A 10,337-nucleotide genomic window follows, 5' to 3' on the forward strand; every position below is an offset into this window, starting at 1 on the left:
ATTGCTAGAATTTCTGGAACGTTGTAGTAACTTAAGGAAAGCTTAAACGAGGTATGTATGGCTAACTTTAACCTTTGTAAAGTCCCCTTGTTTGGTGTACGAGTAATTGGTATGTGTTTACTTATGTGGACTATTTGTGAATTCTTGTGATTAATGTGCCTTGAACGTTGTTGGTTAATTCTTCCGATATGATGGTGCAAGTAAATGGCAACAAACCAAATGTGTGTGTGTGAATGTGTTTGTGTGGTAAGAGTTGTGCAACAAATGATGGAAAGAAATCGTAATTGATGCAATTGAAACAACTGTGGTAATATCATATGTGGCTTGTCGTGGGCAATTATAGTTGTAACTTAAATTGTATGCGGGCTGTTGTATATGATGGAAATGGTATTGATGGTTATGAAAATTCTTTGTGATTTGTTGTTGTTGTCGTGTGAAATGTTATTTGTTGTTGTTGTTGTGTGAAATGTGATTGTTCGGTGGGATCAGGTTGCGCGCCGCAACACGAAGTAATAAGGTGTGGGTTGTGGTGATAAGGGTGGCCGAGGTAATAAGGGTGGCCGAGGTAATAAGGGTGGAAAGTGATCGAAATCACTATTGAAATGAAAATATGAGAAAGTTGTGAAATCATTGATGTGATAAAATAATGTTGAAAGGGGAAAAGGAGAGATTGTGAAACTTGTTTGGCTTTGGTTGTTCCTTTCATGTGCATTTGATTGTTGATTCTGTTACTGTTTGTTATCTGTGTATTGATTGATTCTACTTGGGGTAAAGTTTGTATTGGTTGATTCTACTTGGGGTAAAGTTTGTATTGGTTGATTTTACTTGGGGTAAAGTTTGTTCGTATATACCAGTACAATTCAAATGTACTGACGTCCCTTTTGCCGGGGGCGCTACATTCGTGTTATGATTGTAGGTGGTTCTATAGCAGGTACTCCAGTCCACCGACAGTAGCACTCCTTCACTTCCCGTCAGCTGAGTTGGTGAGCCCCTTTCCTCTCGGGGCCCTGCGCGGTTTATGCCGCTTTTCTTCCCGGAGTCTTATTTTTGGTATTTGTGTAAGGTATAGCCGGAGCCTTGTTACCGGCAAGTACTACAAAACTCTTTTGTATCCTTAGAGGCTCCGTAGACAGGAAACGTGGGTTATGTACTTAAGTATCTTGTATTTGGGCAGTGTAACTTGTAAACCACGCTAAGTAACCATGTATGTTATGTATATTTCGTAAAAAGGTGTTTAAATCATAAATGGCTATTTCCTTTGATTAATGAGTAATGAAAACACGGGGTAACACGTGGGATAGGAAAGTCACCCAGGTCCGCTTGACTGGGGCTACCCGGTCGAGCGTCGGTCGCGCCCCTCGGTTTTGGGGCGTGACAAAGGTAATGGCCTTGGATTCGCAAGAAGTCCTTTCAGGGTAGGTATTTTGAATGTGGTCCTTTTGGGAATATTTAAGAGAGTATTCAGCGGCTTATGAGCCTTAGACGGTGTGGTTTTATGCTTGGGTCTCGTATGATGAGTCTGGGTTGAGGAATTGTGGTGTTATAGCAAGAAAGAGTATCAATTTGAAGGTAAATCAAAAGGAAATCAGAAGGGAACTTGGATAAATGGGATAGCTTGGTAGTAGGCCGGGTCGGCATGGTAAAGATATGACTAGTTCTTTGGATGCTTAAGAGGTAATGAGTTTCTACAGGTGTTTCGCGGCAATGCTCTTGGGTTTTGATGGCTTGTGTAACTTAGTTGAGTTAGAAGGAATCAGTTCTGATGGTTCAGTTTTGGTTAAAAGGGGATTCGTAGAGTTCTTGATAATTTCTACCACGGTTAGAAATATATGTTTTCTACTGGCATGAGGAGCATGGGATGTATAGTGATTTTCTCCTAGATGGGATCAAATATAGAGTTCTTGGATAGGGAAGTACGTAGTTGTTTGTGGATTGGAATGGATTATAAAGTTCTCATATTTGTCATAGGATGGTATGGAATATGCGGTATGTCGTGTAGGGTGAGATCTGCATGTGTAAGGTCGCGGTTCAGTTCTGAATGGAAGGTGATAAATTCTTAGGCAGCACGGGCAGTTTTAGATGAGTAGGTAAATGATGTTACTAATTGGTGTGGTTTGATGATGGTATACATTTTTAGAAAGGGTAATGTGTTTGAATTAAGGATACTTCATTAGTATTGTGACACTCTTTAATTGGATCGATTGTCGATATTCAAGTTGGCTTGGTAGCACAGAAGAATTATAGGAGTATCCCTCGTGGAATGATCGAGTATCAGATGTGTGTTAGACATTCGGGCAGTGTAGTTGGGATCAGATATGGTGATTCGTGTGCTTTTTGGATTGGGAGACTGAGAGTTTTCGTGATTAGATGGCTTTGTGGTTGTGGACTGTGAGAAAACAGCTAAGGTTGGTCAGAGGGTAGTATGTGCTATGATTCAGTCATTGTGAACCTTCAAAGAGTTAATTATCTATTGTGGGTGACCAGAGTTGAATTGGGGTTCATTGGTAGGTCCAACATGGCTGTGTGTTCTGCACCTGGTTAGATTTGTTTACTCCGAACTGCTATTGGTGAGAGATGTTCCATTCGATTGTTGTTGAGCTTATTCGTGATCTATGAGTTACTCTCCTGTGTTACGAGGAGTTGAGATTTGGTGGTTATATGCACATATGGTGCGGTTTCATTTGGGCTTTATAGCGGAATTTGAATGAGACGGGTATTTGGGTGTTGCATGATTTGTTGCACATTGGATATGTTCCTTCGAACTGGTGTGGCATTGCATCATTTGCTTCTCCGAGGTTATGGTGATTCACTTTTTGGTGCTAGGCATCAAATTGTGCTTGGTTGATGATTTTGGGCATGGTGACTTGAGGTGTTTCATGCGGACCAGTGTTTGGATAGGGTCACGCATTTTAGCGAAGTCATGTGGAGGTATGATCCCTCGGGCTAGATTCGTGTGTTCTTTTTCTACAAAGTCTGACGGGTTCTCAGCATTTGGTGTAGTGGTACTGGTGAGCTTGTGGTACGGCTCTCTCATTTGAGTCATTTTCATGATTTGAGTACGTTCAGATTGTTGCTTATTGGTGCGCGGATTGCACGAGTTGTGGCTTTAGATTGTATTGGTGTGTCATGTCACCAGAGTAGTTGTGTTGGAATTAGATGAGATTGTTGGGATCTAGAATGAATACAAACGGATTCGGTTTCAGCGTGTTGGAGGGATAATATCGATGTTCGGCTCAGAAATTTGCTATGGTCCTTGCTAAAGGAGAAGTGGCATCATGAATGGTTGACCTGACGAATGGTTATTGATTTTCTACGTGTTTCATTTATCATTGGCAGTATAGGAAAGTGTTGGAATGAGACTTTAGTTGATAAGAGGTTTACTATCAGTATTCGGTTGTTGTGTGCAGCTGCTGTGATAAGAAGTTATCGCTACAAGTGTTCGAGTTATGGGGTATATCATGTAATTGCACCTGAGGTTGCAGGTATGGGTTATTACAGCATGTTCGTGCTTATTCAGAGTATAAATGTGAGATTCTAATCTTGTAGATGATTTCAAAAGTGGAAATGTGGTTCTAAGGTTTACGGGCTAGGTTGGATTGCAACATTTCAGTTACATTATGTTATCGGACCTATATGAGGTAGGGTGACGTGGTATCACCCTCGGGTATGTTCATGGTAAGGTTATACATCAACTTGTTGGCTTTTGGAACAACTATGGGCACGTTCGAGGACGAACGTATGTTTAAGTGGGGAAGGATGTAACGACCCGACCGGTCGTTTTGAGCTTTTGCACTTCGCTCGCCAGTTCTCGAGCATGTCTAGCCCCGTATTATGCATTATGACTTATGTAAATCGTTGGTTTTGGTTTTCAGGGTAATCGGAATGAATTTGGAAGAACAGTTCTCAGTTTGAAGCTTGAAATTTGAAAGGTTTGACCAAGTTTTGACTTGTTTGTATATGATCTCGGATTGGAATTTTTAAGATTTGGTTAGCTCCGTTAGGTGATTTGGGACTTAGGAGCGTGATCGGAATGTGTTTTGGAGGTTTGGAGTAGATTTAGGTTTGAATTGGCGAAATTGAGTTTTTGGCATTTTTCGGTTGATAGGTGAGATTTTGATATAGGGGTCGGAATGAATTCTGGAAGTTGCAATAGCTCCATCATGTCATTTGGGATGTGTGTGCAAAATTTCAGGTCATTTGGACGTGGTTTGGTTGGGTTTTTGATCAAAAGCGTAATTTAGAAGATTTTGGAATTCATAGGCTTGAATCCTATGCGAATTTGGTGTTTTGATGTTGTTTTGAGCGTTCCGAAGGTTGGAGCAAGTTTGAATGATGTTATGGGATATGTTGGCATTTTTGGTTGAGGTCCCGAGGGCCTCGGGTGAGTTTCGGGTGGTTGAACGGATGAAATTGCATGTTGAGAAGTTGCAGATTTTTGGGCTTCAGCTGTTGCAGGTTTTCCTTCTTCGCGATCGTGTAGGGAGTCTCGCAATCGCGTAGAGCTTTGATGGGGGCAGTTCAGGTTGTGCTTCGCGATCGCGTAACTTGAGTCGCGATCACGTGAGTTGGGCAAATTGTTCATCGCGTTCGCGTGGCTATACTCGCGAACGTGTAGGTTTAAGGTCATGTGCATCGCGTTCGCGTAGAGTAAATTTAGGGTCTGGTTGTGCTTCGCGATCGCGATGAGGGTCCCGCGATCGCGATCAAGGAATTTTAAGTGCTGGGCATAATGTTTTAAAAGCTCATTTCCGCGATTTTGAGGCTAAGTTCCACCATTTTTGGGCGATTTTGAAGCTTCTCGAAGGGAATTGAAGAGAGAATCAAGGGGGAACACTTGGAGGTAAGATTTATGGACTTTATACTCGATTCTTATGTGAATTCTACCTAATTAATCATGGTATTTAAGCCTAGTATTGAAGAACTAGGCTTGTAATTGGAGACCTAGAATTTGGGATTTGAGGGGCCATTTGAGGTTCGATTTTGATATTCTTGATATGTTTAGACTCGCGAGAGGATGAGGATTCCATAGATGTTAATTTTGTTGGATTCCGAGACGTGGGCCGGGGGCCGGGTTTGGTCAAATTCGGGATTTTTGGTATAAATTGGATATTTTCGAGTGGGCTTTGTTCCCTTAGCATATTTTAATGGTTATGCACTGATTGTGGCTAGATTTGGAGCATCCGGAGGTCGATTCGTGAGGGAAAAGGCATCGCGGGCTAGAGTTTGGACCGGATCGAGGTGAGTAACGTTTTTAAATATTGTCCTGAGGGTATGAAACCCTGGATTGCATATCGTGGTGCTATATTGAGGTGACGCACACGCTAGATGACGAGCGTGGGGTCGTGCAATGTTGGGAATTGTGACTTAGTCCATCCCGAATGATTGTTTTACCGCGTATTTGATTGAAAACTATGTGTTATCATTATGTTTTGGGTTAAATGTCATATTTGGGCCTTGTGCTAACTATTTGGACCGTTAGGGGATTTTTCCTGATATTTCCTCACTATTTAACTTTATTCTTGTACTCAGTCATGTTATATGCTTACTCTGTTTAAATACATTAAATGATATTTTTAAATGTTAATTGAGCTGAGCATCATGTTTTACTGTTGCTTGAGTGGCTCATGAGATTCTGACTGAGTAAGGCCGATGGCCTATCTGTGTGAGGATACGCTGATTTATGATTATGAGGCCGAGGGCCTGAGATATTGTACGCCATGAGGTGGCTAGTTGATTATGAGGCCGAGGGCCTGAGATTGATATGCCACGAGGTGGCTTGTTGATATGAGGCCGAGAGCCTATCGATGATGCCATGAGATGGCTTGATATTGCGCTTGGACCTTAAGGGGCCCCTCCAGGAGTCTGTACACCCCCAGTGAGCGCGGGTACCCAGTGTGATGATTTTGTTTATTATGTGAGGCCGAGGGCCGGATTGATTATGTCACGAGATGGGGGGGCGTAAGGGTCCCCTCCTGGAGTCTGTACACCCCTAGTGAGCGCGGGTACCCATTGTGATATGAGATATAGCCCGAGGGGCTGGTATTATTCCATGTGTTTGCCCGAAGGGCTGGTATTGTTCCATGTGTTAGCCCGAGGGGCTTGTATTGTTCCATGTGGTTGTCCGAGGGGCTGTTTCTGTTGGTATTGTGCCCGAGGGGCTGATTCTGTTGATATTGTGCCCGAGGGGCGGTTCTTTATGTGTTATCTTTTCTAGTTGCCTGTCATTTACTTGCTTAACTGTTAAAAAGGCATTTTGAAGAAGCTTAAATTGAACTAAAGTGACTTTACATATTTTCACTGTTCCACTATTTTTACTGGCTTTCACTGGTTCTTTATAGCCTGTTGATGTTCCTTTGCGCGATTTCTTATTACTCAGTCTGCATTTATTATTATTACTCATTGAGTTGGAGTACTCACTTTACTCTCTGCACCTTGTGTGCAGGTTCAGGTATTTCTGGACCCGGTAACGGGTATTGGTTGCTCAGAGGCAGAGCCATCGGAGTTTAGCAAGGTAGCTGCCCGACGTCCACAGCACTGCTTTTCTCCCTCCTGATTTCATTAGACTGTATTTAGTACATTTTCAGAATTTTCCGTTGTATTTAAACCTTAGTAGATGCTCGTGACTTGTGACACTCCGATGTCGGGCTATGTCTATTCCACAGTAGTATTATCTACCTTATTTTGGGATTTATTATTACGATTTAGACTTAGTTCTATTATTTAATTGCTTAAGAATGAAGAGGGAGTGTGTCGGATGGCCTTGTCTTCACGAGAGGCGCCATCACGACTGGGTCCGGGTTTAGGGTCGTGATAATTTTATTGAAATTTAGGGTTTAGGTATTGTTTTAATTGAATTGAATTGATTACATATGGTGTAAATTGAATGTTTAAGTTTGTATTGTCTTGAATAGTTTAGTTAGAATTGAATTATTACTTTGAATTGAATTGAGTTTTTAGGATTTGTTCTTGTGAATTGAACTTTTAGGGTATGGGTTGAACTTTTAGGATATGAATTGAACTTTTTGGATATGAATTGAACTTTTAGAATATAAATTGAATTTTTAGTTTATGTTTAAACTCTTAGGATATGAATTGAACTTATAGTTTATGTTTAAATTGAATGAATTGAATTACTAACTTTGAATTGAATTAAGTTTTTAGGATTTGTTCTTGTGAATTGAACTTTTAGGGTATGGGTTGAACTTTATGGATATGAATTAAACTTTTTGGATATGCATTGAGCTTTTAGGATATAAATTGAACTTTTAGTTTATGTTTAAATTCTTAGGATATGAATTGAACTTATAGTTTATGTTTAAATTGAATGAATTATAATTAACTATATTTACTATAATTTAATTTTGGTATGATTAGGAAAAATTAATTATATTAATTAACTAAAAAAAATTTCCTTAATTTATAATTGTAGAATAAAATAAGTAGTTCTAATACTTATGAAAATATCTGCATTTATTTTTGTTTTATTTGTATTGATGGAACATCGTACTTGGATGTGCAATAGGAATTATCCTAATCAGCGGGGATTGCGGGAGGATTTTGTAGAAGGGGTTGATGACTTTATTAGACATGCAATGTCACTTTCACAATACCAAATTGAAGGAGTAATTAGGTGCCTTTGTGTCCTATACGATTGTGTGAAGTTTAAAAAAATCGGAGGAAGTTAAGCTTCATCTTTATAGGAAGGGGTTTATAGAGAATTACTTTGTGTGGACTAATCATGGAGAGGTCGATGGTAGCCGTGGAATATTTCATAACATGGTTGTTGGTGAAAGTAGTAGGTCGGTAGAGAATACAAATCATGACTCTAGAATTAAGGATATGGTTGCGGATGCTTTTGGGATGCACTCCGGGAATGAGACCAATGAAAATATTGAACAAACTCCTAATGATGATGCAAAATGTTTTTATGAACAGTTAGAGGAAGCTAGTCATCCACTATGTGAAGAAGTCCGCACTCTGAGCTGTCTGTTGCAGTTAGATTACTAAGTATCAAATCCGATTGGATTTTTTCAAGCGGCCATGGACTCTTTCATTGACCTTATGAGTGAACTAGTTGACCCAAATATCAACTTACCTGGTGATTTCTATAAGGCAAAGAGATTGATTTCTAAGTTAGGTCTTTCGTCACTAAGAATTGATTGTTGTGAAGATGGTTGCATGTTATATTATAAAGATGATGCAAATTTAGAAAGTTGTAAATTCTACGAAAAGCCTCATTTCGAGAGGCTTTTCAGCGGGAGTATGGTCACTGTGAAGGCGATGCATTATTTACCTCTTATACCTAGGTTAAAGATGTTATATGCATCGATGAGTTATGCTCCTCATATGAGATGGCACTTTGAAAATAGAAGACCACCTGGTGTTATGTGTCATCTTTCAGATAGAGAAGCTTGGAAGCACTTTGATAGGACATACCCAGATTATGCTAGTGAACCAAGGAACATTGGGTTAGGTTTGTGTGCGGATGTCATCACGCCTTTTCCTATATCTGCGACACCATATTCATGTTGGCCTGTCCTTCTTACACCTTATAATCTACCACCTGAGTTGTGTATGACTAGTCCATATATATTTTTAAATTGTATTATCCCCGTTCCACGTAATCTGAAAAGTTTGATTGATGTATATTTGCAACCTTTGATTGATGAGCTAAAACACTTGTGGTATAATGGTGTTGAAACATATGACATATCAACCAAGCAGAATTTCAAACTGCGTGCTAAGTTGATATGGACTATTGACGATTTCCCGCGTATGGAATGAGTCTGGGTGGATGACTGTTGGGAAGGTAGCATGTACTTACTGCATGGAAAATGGTAAAGCGTTCACTATGAAACATGGCCGGAAGCAATCATGGTTTGATTGTCACCGTCAGTTCATGCCTGATGATCATGAGTTTAGAAGGATGAAAAATGCATTCAAAAAGAATAAAGTGGAATGTAATTCGCCACCTCCGATACTTTCAGGTGAGAAAATTTGGGAGAGGGTCTAGAACTTCAGTAAAGTTACTGAGTCTCCACCTTATAGATTCCCCGGATATGGTGTTACTCATAATTGGACAAAACAGAGTATATTTTAGGAGTTTCCTTATTGGAAGGATAATATTCTCCTACACAACCTCGATGTCATGCATATTGAGAAGAATTATTTTGATAATTTGTTCAACACAATGATGAATTTTAAAGGTAAGACAAAAGATAACCCGAAGGCTAGAATGGACTTACAAGAATATTGTGGGCGACCTAAATAATACTTGCAGGCAGCAAACAATGGTAAGGTGTTCAAGCCCAAAGCAAGTTACACATTCACTTTGGAGGAAAGACGATAAATTTGTGATTGGGTTACGAATTTGAAGATGCCTGAGAGTTATGCGACGAATCCAGGGAAAAAAGTAGATATGGAGGTAGGAAAATTGAGCCATTTGAAAAGTCATGACTGTCATGTTTTCATGGAGACCTTAGTGCCTATTGCATTTTGTGGTTTGCCTGAAAGAATATGAAAAACCATCATAGAGATTAGTTTGTTTTTCAAAGACTTGTGTTCTACCACATTAAGGGAAGAAAACCTACTTCGGATGGATCAGAACATTCGTGTAACTTCTAGTAAGATGGAAAAAATATTTTCATGTGGTTTCTTTGATGTGATGGAACACCTTTCAATCCACTGTGTACACGAGGCACGACTTGGAGGGCCTGCCCTATGCAGATGGATGTATTTTTTTAGAGGTAATATTATAAGTTTGATGTAATATTCTATTTTATTTGAATGTTCTTGGCTAACATGATATTATGTAGGACAATTCGCAAATGCAAATATGTTGTAAAGCAGAGGAATAGGATTGAAGGATCTATATGCGAAGCCTATCTTGCAAAGAAAACTGCACATTTTTGTTCTTATTATTTTGAGAGTAACGTGCCATGTTCTAGGAATAGGCCCAATAGGCACATTGTCGAATGTGTGAATGATCCATTATATCCACCAATGTCCATATTCAATCAACCAGGCTGATGTTCTAAAGATGTTAGAAAGAGAAGTTTGAATGATATGGAGTACAAGTCAGCTATAGTTCATGTGTTGCTAAATTGTCCCGAAGTTGTAACATTTCTCAAGTAAGTAATGATTTACTAGTTATCTAACATGCTAAAATTTACTGTGATCACATATTAATGCAACTACTAAAAATATTTGATGTGTCACAGTCACTTCATGGGTCAATTTGGCCATGATGCTGTATATATGAGTTTTGTTACGCGGTTCAAACAGTTTGTAAGTTTGTCATGATAATTTTCTTCTGAAGTTCCCGCTATATATATATA

Source organism: Nicotiana attenuata, chromosome 5 (assembly GCF_001879085.1).
Source record: "Nicotiana attenuata strain UT chromosome 5, NIATTr2, whole genome shotgun sequence".
NCBI lineage: Eukaryota > Viridiplantae > Streptophyta > Magnoliopsida > Solanales > Solanaceae > Nicotiana > Nicotiana attenuata.